Genomic DNA, 13272 nt, shown 5'->3' with positions numbered 1-13272 from the left:
TGTTTCTCATAGTTATGAAAAAAAAGTGCCAAATACTCAAATTTACTTTTCACAGGCACCTGGATTTGCCTCCCAGGGTCAGCAGTTAGACAAACATTTATAGGACTCTCCAGGAATCTGACCTAATGTCTCCAGTCCATCCATCACCCTGACCTAACACAGATTCAACTGTGAAAACTCAATATGTAACAGAGATGAAAGAGGACCTGCTCTGTTTGAAGTAAATTCGGCCCCAATAACTTTGTCCACTGACACCCATGCCTAGTAAAAGAGACTTTTGAGTTCCATTTCAGTGAACTAATAAGTCTCTCGAGAATACAGTTTGCAAACTGTTCTTTTAGCCCAGGGGTCAGCAAACCTTTTCTGCAAAGGGCAAGGTAGTAAATATTTTAGGCTTTGTAAACCATGCAGTTTCCATCACGAATACTCAAATTTGCCATTGTAGCACAAAAGCAGCCATGGACAATAGGTAATGAATGGATATGGATGTGTTCCAATAAATCTTTATTTATAAAAATAGGTAGTAGACTGAATTTGCCCTTTAGACTATAGATTGCTGATCTCTGCATTGGCTGAAAGAGGAGGAGGTTCTTAGAAAGCTTTTCTTTTTCCTTTTCTTTTTCTCCTTCTCATTCTTCTCCTTAATCTCCTCCTCCTCCCTCCTCTTTCTCCTCCTCTTCTTCTTCCTCCTCTTCCTGCTCCTCCTTTTCTTCCTCCTCTTCTTCCTCCTTCCCATCCTCCTTCTCCTCCTTCTCCTCCTCCTCCTTTTCGGAAGGTCTGAAATGTTAGGTGCATATTCTTACACTAAAGAATGTAGTGCTATAGATTATTTTGTTGTCGTTGTTATTATTGTTTACATGTCACCTTGACAGTCTATTAAATAAATAGCCAACGACCTTTTCAGCATCTTTGAAGTGTCTTTGCTTACCTGTAGAAAACGTTCATTAAAGAACAGACAGGGCACAGCCAGGATAATTGGTAAGCCCCCCACTGTAGGCTGTGCAAACTTGGGTGATTTCCAATCTCTCTGAGCTTCCCTCCATCATCTATAAAATAGGAATCATACATACTACTTGACAGAATGATCATGAGGATTAAAGAACTTCAGAGTAAGTTGGAACACATGGCAGGTCCCTTTCCTTTTTTATTAAACACAGAGGGCAAGGATGGGTTTCTTCTGAGAAGTGGAGCGAAAGGAATAAAATGAAAAAGTCTAACTTGCCTAAAAATTACTCTAGCAATTCTTCCTAAATGTCAGTGTTTTTTAAAACACCAAGTCCTTTTCTTTCAATGGAACATGCAACAGGTTTAGCTTGATATACAGTTGACCCTTGAAGGGGGTTTGAACTGCACAGGGCAACTAACGTGCAAATTTTTTTCAGTAAACACAGTACAGTACTGTAAATGTATTTTCTCTTCCTTATGATTTTCTTAAAGACAATTTCTTTTCTCTAGCTTAGTATTTTGTAAGAACAGTACATAATACATATACATGTAATAGTTAACCAACTATTATCAGTAAGGCTTCTAGTCGACAGTAAGCTACTAGTAGTTAAGTTTTGGGGGTGTCAAAAGTTATACATGGATTTTCAACTGTGTGGGCGGGGGGGGTGGATCCCTTAACTCTGCACTGTTCAAGTGTCAACTGTAGTGGAAAAACCTCAAAACTAAAAGAGTCCAAGTGACGCCGGTTCTTGTTTTAGCTCTGCCCTGTGACTTTGTGTAAATCACTTCTCTTCACTACCAATTTCTTTTAATTTTCTTAATCGTCAAAATGAAGATGGCTGAATGAGATCGAGGGTTCCCAAAGTGGCCGGAAACCATCATCAGAGGTTCTTTTTTTTTTTTTTTTTTTTAAAGATTTTATTTATTTATTCGACAGAGATAGAGACAGCCAGCGAGAGAGGGAACATAAGCAGGGGGAGTGGGAGAGGAAGAAGCAGGCTCATAGCAGAGGAGACTGATGCGGGGCTCGATCCCACAACGCTGGGATCACGCCCTGAGCCAAAGGCAGACGCTCAACCGCTGTGCCACCCAGGCGCCCCCATCAGAGGTTCTTGAATCCATGCGAGCATCTGAATAAAACGCTCCCATGTGGAGGTAGAAAGAGCAATGTTAACAACGGGCCTAGAATTTGAGAGTGTGAGCAACACCGGGTTGGATGATTCCTCAGGTGCCTGCTGGCTCTCACTGTCCCGGTCTCAGTGAAGCTGGACAGTTTTATTATTCCTACGCATATCCCATAAATGTAATTGCCAATATGGCATTGTTATTCAGGAGGCATTTTATTAGTCACATTGAGTTCACACTATGAATACAGACTGGGGATATGGATTCTTTCCTTGGCTGTTTGAAAATCAATTGAAGCCAGCACCACGTAGGGAAGCATGGTCACAATATACACAATCAATCTTCCCTCTCTGAAAGAGGGAGCCATAGTTGCCACCACCACACAAACACACACAAAGACCTCTCAGAGAACAAAGTCAACACAGAGAAAATCAGAGCCAAAAAAGAAGAGCGACAATTTACAGATTACTAAACACATGGATTCAGCTATACTTGAAGCAAGACGACCCAGACTTTTCAATTATGAGAGCCAGTAACTTTTCTTTTTTCCTTAAGCCAGTATAAGTTGGATTTATGTGATGTAACTGAGAGAGGCTTGATAACAATGAAATGTCTAAGAAAAAGCAAATTATCACATGAGGGTCTGTTGATATACACATATGTGGATACACACACACACACACACACACACACACACACACACACACCCCTTTGTTCAACTATTCCAACATCTTGCATTTATTTGACTGAAAAACCCAGTAGTCATCCTTGATTCCTCTCTCTCTATCACCTTCCTGTCCCTAAATATGTTTACACAGTTCTAAAGTTCTACCGATGTTTTCTCTTAAATATCTCTTAAATTCATCTGCTTTTCTACAGCTCCCTGTTAGTGCTTCTCTGAAGTCTTCCTCAATCCTCAGTAGAAGTTCCGACATCCACCTAACGAGTCTCTTGTGTATTGCATGATTACACCCAAATCCTGTTCAAGCATTGCCCATACCCTTCTTCCAAAATAGTGTTTCTAAAGTATGAATGTCACAAACTCCTTAAAATCCATCAGATTCTCCATTGCCTTCAGCGAATCCAAATTCCAGAGCATTGTGTAGAGGACTGCCTGTGCTGCCATGTCTAGACTCTGCATACTGTTGTAGACTTTTCTTTAAATAACTCCTCTTGATCCCTTCAGTTTTCTTTCCTGCTCCCCACCACACATACTACATATGCTTCTCCAGGCTGAACTATTTCAGTTTTCCAAACAACAGACTATATCACACCTCTTTGCTTTGTAGAATTGAACTGACCTTGGCAAGCAGCATTTCTAGGAAATACACTGTTATGTCTGCTGTATCAGACACACCATATGCCCACAAGTTACCAAATATTTTGCTGTTATTCATTCCATGGGAATTTGAACAATTATACTTTGCTGTTTTGACCTAGCCATTGCTGGGCCAAATGTCTTAAGACTATTTCCACATTAAGGTACAGATGCTCACCCAATGATCAAAGCCAAAATAGAAAAGCAAGAATAATGAGTATCTTGATTTTTTTTTATATCTCCTGTAGGAGATTACTTGCAAATATATCCATGTTTGAGGCTTTACTCCAGCCAAGATGGAGTAACGCTTATACCTGCCATCCTGCAACAACCAAAAAACAAACATAATCTATGAAGCCATGGTTTACAGGACACTGCATATCAGGCAAAAGAGAACAATAACCCTTGAGGGACAACAAACAAATTAGGTGAGCCTTATGATTGCCCCCAATTCCTGCCTTGAGGGGATTTCCAGGATATGGCATAGGGCAAGGCTACCTGTCAGAAGCTAATGGACTGAGCTGAGAAGACAGAGCTGAGAGTCTGGGGACACCAAGGTGGTTAGAATTAAAGGACAGAGTACCAGAGAGGAGAGAGCTGCACTGAGAGAGCATCCCAGAGGTCTGCAGAAGTCTCCTCAAGCATGCAGCTGAACAATGATGGTTCCAAAAAGCCAAAATAGCTCTGAAAAAGAAGAATGAAGATAAAGGACCAACATTACCTGATTTCAAGGTATTTCTTATAAAACTGTAAGCAAGATCGTGTGGTATTAGCACACTGACTTCAGTGGAACAAAACAGAATTCAGAAACAGATGCACACACACATGGACAACTGAGATTTTGACAAAGATGTGAAGGCATTTCAGTGGAGAAAGTATACTATTTACAACAAATGATACCGAAACAATTGGATATCCATATCTCGCACCATATACAAAAGTTAACTCAATGGGAATGTAGCATCTAAAACAATAAACTTAATAAAGTATAAAACTTCCAGAAGAAAACATAGGAGAAAGCCTTGGTGACTTTGTGGTAAGAGCTTTGTTTTATTTTGTTTTGTTTTAAATATGGAACACTTCATGAATTTGCGTGTCATCCTTGCACAAGGGCCATGCTAATCATCTCTGTATTGTTCCAATTTTAGTTTATGTGCTGCTGAAGCGAGCACTTGGTTAAGAGTTTCTAGATACCACATCAAAAGCATAATCCATAAAGAAAAAAATGATGAATTAGATTGCAACAAAGTTTAAAACTTTTCGCTTTAAAGGATAGCTAAGAGAATAAAAGAAAAGCCACACAATGAGAGAAAATATTTACAAATTATATTTCTAAAAGGGGATTTATATCCAGAATATACGAATAACACTTAAAAGTCAATAATAATTAAATAAATAAAGTCAGTAATAAGAAAACAAAAAACTTATTTTCAAAAATGAGCAAAAGATTCGACTAGATACTTCACTAAAGAAGATATACCAGAGGGAAATAAGCACATGAAAAGATTCACAACATTGTCAATCATTAGGGAAATTCACATTAAAACCTCAATGAAGTACCAGTGCATACCTATCAGAGTAGCTAAAAATTTAAAAGGTTATCAATTACAAGGGATAGCTGTGATTTAGAGGAACTAGAACCCTCATATATTGCTGGTGGAAGTGTAACATGCTACAAGCACTCTGAAAAACAGTTTGACAGTTTCTCAAAAAACTTGAACGTAAAACTACTTTATGATCCGGTCATTCGACACTGAGGTGTTTACCCAAGAGAAATTAAAGTATATCTCCAAAGATTTGAATGTGAACATTCATAGCAGATTTATTCACAATAACCAAATACTAAAAACAATCCAAACCCATTAATAGGTGAACGTGTAAACTCATATCTATACAAATGAACACTCACAATAAGGAATGAACGATGGATAAATATTCAACGTGGATAAATCTCAAAATAATTATGCTGAGGGAAGCAGGCAGGCAAGAAGAGTACCTACTTTATGACTCCATTTAATAAAATTCTAAAAAAGGCAAGACAATCTACAAAGACAGAAAGTAAATCAGTGGTTACCTGGGGATGGGGGGAGGGGAAGGAGGGAAGGATTACAAAGGAGCATGAGAAAACTTTTGAGGACGGGTACGTTCATAACCTTGATTGTGATGATGATTTTACAGGCATACGGATACGTCAAAACGTATCAGACTGTACATTTTAAATACAGGTTGTTTGTTGGTATTTAATTACACCTCAATAAAGCTGATTTTAAAAATAATAACCATAATTATTTCCCTTCCTATATCCATGTCCCTTTGCAGTGTAAGTTTGCAGGTATTCCCATTAGAAGATAAAGCCTATTCCTCCATCCTTTGAATCTGGGATGACTAAGACAATGGGCTAGAAGTGATGTTGTTGCCCATTCTGACCTCGGCCTTAAAACGCTGGTCTACTCCCTACTCTCTCAGTCCACTTGGGCTGCTCTAACAGAATACCATTGACTGAGTGGCTCAAACGACCAACATTTCTCATAGTTGGTCAGGTGTTGGCAGACTCGGCGTCTGATTACAGTCCACTTTCGGATTCAGAGACAGGTATTTTCTCACTGTGTCCTCGTGTCGTGGAAGGGGTCTCTTTTATAAGGGCATTAATCTCATTCATGAAGGCTCTGCCCTTGTGACCTAATCACAGACCAAAGGCCTCCTCTCCTAGTACCATCGCATTGGGAGATAGTATTTCACCATAGTCAATTTGGGGAAGGACACAGTCAGTCTATAGCATTTGCTCAGAACCCTGTTGCTGTCATGTGAACAAACAAGTAGGATGGAGGATGAAAGCCACATGGCCCAGTCAACCCCCTCTCCCTGCTGACATCCAGCCAACCTCCCGAAGCAGAGCTGCCTACGTGGCCCACAGGTGAGGAAACCAAGCACCTGCGGGATCCCAGCCTAGACCCTGTGACCTGCCCCGCTGAGGTCAACTTAAACTGTCCACCCTCCAAATTATTAACTAAACAAACACTCGTGGTAAGCCACTAAGTTTGGCATGTTTTCATATGTGCCATTATTTGTGGTAACATGAAAGTGATTTGTTTCCCAGCCAGGATCATGTTCCTCAACTCAACTTTGTTTGGCTTTGTAGTGCAACCAGAGGTCTGGGAACTGTTTACTGTACGAGGTCAAGTCGTACCTTCACTCCACTGGAAACTTTCATTTCTTCATACACCAAACACTGAGCATCTAGTAGGCCCTAGCCACTATGTCACACCCCAGGTGTAGACGTGCAAAAGACATGGTCCCACCATAGGAGATTAGAGATCACCAGAGTAACCAGGCAGCAGCACTGGGCCTCCCAAATTTATGACTTCTCTCTTCTTGGTTGATCTTGTTGTCATCCAAGTTTCTAAATCAATTCTTTCTACAGCGCACCTGTTCAGGTACTTCTTCCAAATTACATCTCCCACCAGATTCCTGGAAAAGACTTCACCTCAATGGAGAAAGGCCTCTTTTTAAGCTGGTCACTCTTTTTTAAAAAACCTGTTTTATTTTTTTCTTTTCTTTTTGATTTTTTCTTTTCTTTTCCTTTTTGCTTGGACAGCTTTGCGCCATTTATCATTGAAAGTGCAGCATCATTCGAATAAAGGGGAAGAGTGACATTTCTAAGAAAATGATAGCTGCTTGGGCAGAGCACTAATAATTTGAAAAGGTTGTTACTTCAAAGAACACCATTTCAGCACGAGATGCTATGCAGTGCAAAGCTTAGCATGTCCACAGGCTACACGCTGGCAATTTTCCTTCGGTTCTGAGACCTCGCAAAGAATACAGTGTGCCGGGAGCAGCCTGGCTGTACTTCCAGCCCTCTCCACACCAGCACTGCTGACAGCCAGGCATCAAGCCAGGCACCTGCTTAGTGAGCAAAACTGGACACTCTCACTCTCCAAGTACCACTGAAAGCAAGCTAGGGCATTTTTCTGTAAGGCATGCTTTCATCGCCTGCCTTCCCAACTTCTGGCTCCACTTGGCAACAGGCCGAGCCCAGTAGCCTTGATGAAGGAGCAGTTAACTTGTGAATCCTCTGGATGTTCTGTCCCCACAGGACATCAGGGAGATCGTCCCATTATAGCCTGCATTTGACTATCACGGCAGATTAAAGAGCCCATTAATCAAAGTCCAAAATAAGCCAGTCGCAGCCCAATTCACTGGCAGACTGTATTCTATAGCTTCCAGATGCACTGGCCATTGGGACTGAAGCCAATAGTGAAAGACGATTCCATAGGAGAGAAGGTCAGCTTGGCTGAGAGACAAGAACGTAGGATATCGGGGCTTGGTGCCAGAATGTGCCTGAATTTTAGCCATAGTAAAACTTAATGTCGCCATATCACTTAAATAGCGAGTAGTTGGAATAGCTCAAATGGACCTACACATAAAAAGTGGTAAAACCATCAATTATAACCGTATTTTCATTGTTGCACATACTGCTTAGAGAAAATCATCTCTCTGGACCTTGCCTATTGTGCAGCCAATAAAATTCAGAAGGGGTCAGGGTGAAGGAGGCTCCAAAGACTTTTTTCAAGGCCCAGGTGCATGCATTCTGAGAGGAGAATTGGTTTGCTAATGCACTTCTGCCACATGCTATGGCACCACTCTATACCAATCAGGAAACTATGGTCATCATCATGCATACTGCTACCCAACCAGTCTCCTCCACCTCGTCTCACTCCAATCTGACCTTGTGGTTCTGCAGGAGAGACTCCCATTAAGCCCAAATGCAATGCCAGCGGTAGAGAAAATAAGTGCTATCTCCCAGACTTTCAAAATTAAAGTCTATAACACTGAAGATCTTTATCCAACCAGTTCAAAAATTCATCAGGATTCCCCCACTGTCAAGGAAGTAAAATCCTTTTCAAATTTCCTGGAAAGAGCTTGACAGATGAAGATGTGGCAGGTGGACACCCATTCCCTTTAGAAATACGTAGTTTCAGGATAAAGATAATAGTAAATGCTGTCAAAATCTATGCTATGAACCCAGTTTAATCACTGCTGCTAATAGTGAATGCCACATTACTTAGCTTGTTGCTTTCTCTATATTAGATGTGGCTTGTTATCTGACACATGGAACAGGTTGACAATTCCAGTCATGTTAGGAAACATGACATCTGCTGAGGACATCAGCCACTTTTTTTTTTAAAGATTTATTTATTTTATATAGAGAGAGAGAAGGAGCAGGGGAGGGGTACAGGGAGAGAGAATCTCAAGCAGATATAGCACTGAGCAGGGAGCCCAGTGCAGGGCTTCCACTCGCAACCCTGAGATTATGACCTGAGACAAAATCAAGACTCAGACGCTTAACTGCCTGAGCCACACAAGTGCCCCAACATCAGCCCCTTTCTACGAATGCTCTTCAGTCTGAGGGTGTTATTTGAGAATCATGGCTGCAGCATTGGTGCACCCGGGCTTTGCAAGGCTGAGCTCCAGTGCTGAAGGCTGCCGTGGCGGATGTCTCCGAGGCCAGCTGAACTCCCTCTCAGGACCAGACTCTGAGGGCTCAATTCCAAGCGGCAGTGTTAAAGCGCTCATTCCCATCTATTTTTTATTCCCACACATTGCTTTGGGCTAAGCTCAGATAAAGAACTAGAATCAGATGCCGTCAGAACTGGCTGCACACTCTCCCATTTTCTAATTTGAGAGCATCTGTTACCCGCATTAGCCACGAGAAGCAAGAATCACCAAAGTGAATAGTACTGGGTCTGCCACCAACTTGAGCTCTTACTCTGAGTGGTGTATACCCTCTCTGCGTCTAGATCTTCCTGAGAGGATGAGACTCAATAATGCCCATGACTTCTTTCTGTTTTAGGATGGTGCTTGGGAGTTGCCAGTGAAAAGAAAAAATGTACATCAAGAGTGCTAATTTGACTTCAAGGTATTTTGAAATTCACCTAAATGCTGACTTGAGTAACAAATTTCTGACTTTTTTTTTTTTTTTAACCATGAAGGAAATGCCTACCTTTGATTGGAGGCAACATCAAGGAAATCAGGGCACAGAAGAATAGAGAACAGCAACAATACTATGTGAGCCCCTGGATACAGACATTCCTGAAGCTCCTATGAGCCTGTAAATTTCCTTTTATGCTTATGCTTGTTTAGGTTTAGTTTCTAGTCACTCAAAGCCAGATGATTCTTGACCAACAGGCAGAAATCTTCGGGCCCCTGAAGAGTGTCCATGATTTGTGTTTATCTCTGTCTCAGGAAGGTATTAGATTTAATATATGTGAACCTCAGTAACTTGAGCTTTAAAGAAGAAATGGCCGTTGTGACCAAATGTCTCAGACTGAAATCTGCATTTGTCCAGATTGGTCCGTAATCCAGGGGAAAGAAATTCGCACGGGCTCTGTAGAGGGGAAAGGAAAATGTACAAGAGGTCTAAGAGTTAACTCTGCAGATGAACCACTGAGTGCCCAGCCCCTCCATCCAGCAGCCCTGGGCAGGCCACACACTGGCACTGGCCAACACTGTGGAAGCCACATCCGTGTCCTAGGGGCCAATTGGTTGCACAGAACAGCCAAGGGCAGATGGAGGCAGATAACAAGGGCATCGCACATCCCACAGATTGCCAAATGACAAATGACCTGGGAAGCCAAAATATACCTGCAGGTCCAGGGAAAGAGACCAGGCTAGAGCTACAGCAAAGCTTAACTCAAAGGGACGGAGTCAAGAAGTCCAGTATAATAATGCAAAATGGTGCTGGATGCTCAAACCTCCTTGTACGTGGGTTCCAGGGGCCTGGTGCATGGGGGTCAGCCTGTAAAAGGACTCATAGTGAACGAAAGGCAGGAAACCTTTAGGTTCAGGAGAGAGATGAAGGAAAGGAAAAGTAGAGGGGCACTGGAAGAGAGCCTACAGAACAGAAGAAGCAATCAAGTAGAGAGGTGAAGTACCAGGGCCTCCAGAAAGAGACCCAGGTTTAAATACGGGTTCTGCTCCTTCCCGTGAGACTTCTTTTCTTCCTCCTCCCTCCCCATCTTCCTTCTTTCTTCCCTTTCTTTCCAGTTCTAAAAATGTTATTGAAGTATAGGGCATATGTCATAAATTCACACTTCAAGTGCACAAATCAATGACTTAGTAACTTTACCACAGGAGCAACCTTCACCATAAAGCAGTTCCAGAATATTCTCATCTCTCCAGTAAGAACCTTCATTCCCATTTACAGTTATTCCCCATTCCCACTCCAGGTAGTCACTCTTTTCTGTCTCTATAAATACCTCTATTTCCAGTCTTTAGAAATTTGCCTTTTCTGGACACTTCCCTAAAGAAAATCATGCAATATGAGGTCTTTTGTGTCTGACTTTTTTCATTTTGCATAATGGTTTTAAGGCTTATCCATCACCCATGGCATAGCAAATATCAAGAGTTTGTCGTCCCCCCCCCCTCGCCTTTTTTTTTTGGTGAATAGCAGTCCATTATAGGTAAATGAGACTTATTTTCTTAAGCCTCAGTGTCCTCACCTATAAAACAGGGATAAGAATAATAGCACCAAACTGATAGAGTGTTACAGTGATAAATGTAAAACTGCATATTAAGAGCTTAGCACAACAGGCACCCAGCATGTGCATAATTAATTTTAAGAAGTAACCCCACAATCTGAAGAAAGCATTGCTCTTTCAGCCTTCCTCACTTCTCTGACTAAACATCACCTTCCTCCTGCTCTATTCAGCAGAGAAGGTGTGTTTGTCCGCATTTGTATAGAAAGGGAAGAACAAAAGCTAAGAGACTGCCTCGGGCTGCGGGAGAACCTCTGGGTGGGAGGGGGAAGGGCCCGCCTCAGTAGCCCTGTCCTGACTGTCAGAGAGCTCATCCTGTCTGAGGGTATCTGGGGGAAGATGGCAGAATTGAGTACATAATGCACAGATTCGCTTTTCTAAAAAAATGGAATGATAACAATGTAAGGGAAAGCTTTGTAAGTGGGAATAATGGTGTGAAATTGAGGAAAGGAACAAACACCTGTGAACTGGAAAATGCCACCCAGAGCCTGATGCGTGCTGGATTGCTGCAGGGTCTTTCCAAGGGAATTACAGGTGCAGCGGAATCCAGCTATCTAAGCTCAGACAGGACAAAGGAAAGAGGCTGTCCATTGTCAAGAAGCATCCTTCAGCTTTGACTACTCCCCCCCAAACCTTTCCTCTCCTTCATGTAGCTGACTCTGAAAATGCACTCTTTAAAGCTCGTGACTTGACAGTTTTCATCATTCCTGCCCACAGAAACACCTTAATCAAATACCAAAAGCTGCATGGAGAAATGGATTCTAGGATCCAAAGCAGGGGAGCAACTGACACTCTTCTCTGCTGCAGGGCCCACAGAAGGAAGACCCACAGAGACCTACCGTGCAAGTATATTGAATGTAAGTGCAATCTTCAGAGGAAAGAGCCAGGTTATAAAACGGTAAGATTTTAGGTATGGGGGACTTTCAGGATGCTTAGTAAATGCTCCTGAAAATAGCAAATATCCAAAGCAAATTTTGCATTTCAGTTTAGAGTATAGAGTTACTGGAAAGACCCTCAGAAACCTGTACGTCAACCCTTCTGTTGAATAGCCAGAGGCAGAAAAAGAATAGAAACATACACATACACACACACACAAAACCATGACCTTGGCAGGGTGGATAAGGGCCTTCCATTATTAATTTGGTCTAGGATAAGCTAAAGGAAGGACTATAATCTCAAAGCCTGCACATTCTTTGTACTGCTAAGGATAGAGGCTCAACAGAGGTCTTTTGTATTTAGTCAAAATAAATACCTCAGTAAAGTTTCTTTGCAACTACAAAGTCAAGGCAAGAGCCTAACATGAGGGCAATGTGAGAAATCAAACTGCTTTACATAGTGAAGTATCAAGAATTTTGTCAGTGTTCTTTTGATGCATGGAGGAGTAAGGAGTCTAGGAACCCAAGAATGAAAGAAGAGGGACATAAGGAAGACAATTTTAAAGTAGTAGTTCTCAACCAGGTGTGATTTGACTCCTAGGGGACATTTGGCAATATCTGGAGACATTTACAGGAGTCACAATGGGGGTCGCGGGAGAGGTACAATTGTCATCTAGTTGGTGGAAGCCAGGGATGTTGCCAAAAATCCTGCAGTGCAGGGGGCAGCTTCAACAAAGAATTATCCCACCCAAAATATCAATAGGGCTGAGTTTTAAAACAACTGCTGTAGAAGAAAAGAAAAAAGAACCTGTCTGCATCTGCAAAAGTCAGAAATTCAGTAGAAAAACAATCAGGAAGAAATTCCCTGGGACCGGGGATGGACCAGGAAATTTTAACGACATCTATTGAATTTTAAATTATTTTGTGTGCTTTCAAGCACCAAAATCTCTCTTTCCCTTTTTCCTACATTAAATTCTGTTACCCAACAGCCCTGGGGTGGTGATGCTTTGGAATATAAAGAGGAGAAGCAACGTCAGGGAGCAGGGAGTTAGGGTGACAAACGCAATGGCAGAGACCCACAGTGCTGTTGCGACCAGGCAAACACAGAGAAGGTGGCTGTGGGGCAGGCTGGCCTATTCCCACTGCAGCGATCCCCCAAATGACTGGGGAAGGTGTGGAAGCTCTACCAGTATGTGGCAAGGAGGCTTGGGGAGATTATGACACATGTAGGGATACTACAGGGTGATGAACTTGTGATAGACTGATGAACTCGTGTGCCGCGTGGCGATTAAAGAGTAGAGCTCCATTCATACCCACAGTTGGCCAGAGCCCAGGCTGCAATCCTGGTGGGCTGCAGCCTCCATTCATCTCTGTATTCTAGTCCCTAGCACCCCATCTGTGCATGCAACACACCCTCAATCTATAGGTTGGATTTTTCACCACTATGTGCAATTGTTAGTAGTTGATTTTGGTT

General features: G+C 42.1%; 1 non-coding gene across 1 annotated transcript; it reads right to left on the bottom strand.

The window, feature by feature from the left end:
- Positions 1-4453: 4453 nt before the first annotated feature.
- Positions 4454-4560, bottom strand: LOC121101343. The gene has a single exon (XR_005833338.1). It is a non-coding gene; the product is annotated as a U6 spliceosomal RNA (small nuclear RNA).
- Positions 4561-13272: the final 8712 nt, after the last annotated feature.

Source organism: Ursus maritimus, unplaced genomic scaffold (genome assembly GCF_017311325.1).
Source record: "Ursus maritimus isolate PB19 unplaced genomic scaffold, ASM1731132v1 scaffold_7, whole genome shotgun sequence".
Taxonomy (NCBI): Eukaryota; Metazoa; Chordata; class Mammalia; order Carnivora; family Ursidae; genus Ursus; species Ursus maritimus.
Note: the sequence above shows the minus strand (reverse complement) of the source record. Positions and strands in the feature narration are given on the sequence as shown.